This window comes from Wolffia australiana, chromosome 3 (assembly GCF_029677425.1).
Source record: "Wolffia australiana isolate 7733 chromosome 3, ASM2967742v1".
Taxonomy (NCBI): domain Eukaryota; kingdom Viridiplantae; phylum Streptophyta; class Magnoliopsida; order Alismatales; family Araceae; genus Wolffia; species Wolffia australiana.
The window spans coordinates 12,649,192-12,651,022 of NC_135837.1; the positions used below are offsets into that span (position 1 = coordinate 12,649,192).

At 43.2% G+C, this 1,831-nt stretch overlaps 1 non-coding gene across 1 annotated transcript; it reads right to left on the reverse strand.

Annotated features, from left to right (window-relative positions):
- Positions 1–1,045: 1,045 nt before the first annotated feature.
- TRNAK-UUU (transfer RNA lysine (anticodon UUU)) lies at positions 1,046–1,118 on the reverse strand. The gene has a single exon. It is a non-coding gene; the product is annotated as a tRNA-Lys (tRNA).
- Between the last annotated feature and the right edge of the window lie 713 nt (positions 1,119–1,831).

Sequence of the window (1,831 nt, forward strand, 5' to 3'; positions counted from 1 at the left end):
TATTTTTCACATAAAAGCGTTCTCAAAGCGCGAGCGGAGGATGAAAACGGCGTTCAGATTAAGATGAAGACGGCGAGCGCGAGGAATTTATGAGCAGGAGGCGAGTGCAGTGAAGATGAAGCAATGTGAAGTCAAAAATTTTATCTTTAGAAAAAGAAATATCGAATAATAATAAAAAGAATAATAATGTCACTGAATCAGCGGATAAGGTTATCCGAAGGTGATGCCTAGGATAATTATTCGAAGGTTCTGCAAGAAACACAACATCTTCATTAAGATTAAGATAAGGAGGTATCGATCAGATATGAGACATGGCCCGACATTTTAGATTGCCGTTAGCAGATATCCTGGCTGAAGCATCAATCAGATTGCGATCGGTAATGGACCTTTGACCAAAGCCATCATATCTAGGAAAAGTGCGAGCGAGAGAGGCGTTCTGAAAGAAAGCGATACAATATTAAAGAAGGGCATAGTTACATGGTCTAAAAAGAGAATGTCTCACTCACATAGCGACATTTTAATACCAGGTTTGGAGAAGGCGACTTCAGGTGCGAATTTATGAGCAGGCGGAAGCGGTGAATATATGAGGATGAACGGCGTGAAGATTAAGATGAAGGCAGCGGAGCGGCGAAGAATTCAAAAAAGAGATAAGTAATAGTATAGTAAAGCGGACCAGGTTCTGAGGTCACGAAGAAAATAAAGCCCATTACTTAATGCGCTCGCTCACTCGCGTCTTCATCTTAATCTTCCGCCGCGCCTCAGAACAAAGGTTCTTATTTTCTTCATTCGCATATTGTTCATTGACCCGTAACCTTTCATCGTTTATTTCATTCACGCTGCGCCCCTTTCTTAACGGATAACCTTCTTCTTTCTTCTTCATCGATTCATTGACTTCTTAGAAGATGAATCTTCACTTAAATAACCATTTCGTTAGCCCCTCAGAACCTAAAGTCGGAACCTCACCTAACGAGCGAAGTCGCGGCGAGTCTAACAAACTTTTAACGCCACTACGCATCCTTACTTTTACTACGGTGGTTGGTAGGTTTGGGTATAGCAGGACTTGAACCTGCGACCATTAGGTTAAAAGCCCAATGCTCTACCAACTGAGCTATACACCCAACTTTGAATTACGGATTGGTGCGGAATATAAAAGGTGTTTTACTACCTTTTCTTCTCATCATATCACAAGGGTGCGGCTCTGTATGAGGCTCGTACTGCGGAGCAAGTCTGGTCATCTTTCCAGAATAAAAAAGAAAAAAGAGCTAAATACAGTAGCTCTCACTGACACCTAGAGAAGGTGAGGTCGTCTTTCTTTCCGGCCGCCGTACGGTTCGACCGAACAATGTTCTATGGTTTGTTTGACGGTCTTTGTTGGCGAGAGCACTCTTTTTTCTTTGTCCTGATCTTACCCATGAGGTTCTGAAAGAAAGAATGAATCTATGCTCTCTTCCATTCTAAGGTTCTGCAAAGTAGCTGGCCAGCGATCGCTCAACTGTTCGAGCGCAGTGTAGTGTAAGTGGAGATTCGACGACGGAACAGGTCGAGGTTCTGTTAAGAACTGGCGTTTTCTTGAAGAACCTGAGTGAGAACGAGAAAAGGGTTCCATCCTTTGACCTTTACTTTACAGATTCATCCAAACCCTCAAATGAGGCGCGAGGAGCGTGAACGAGAATGCCGTGTCGTCCAGCGGAGCTTAGAAGAAGGTTACTCGGAGCCTAGAAGAAGGTGACTCGCGCAGACAGCTGACTCCTTTTCAATAGAAAGGAATAGCCATATCAACCCAGCTGGTTGGTAAATTTCAGAAGTGTTCTAATTAGACTATTTCATTTCT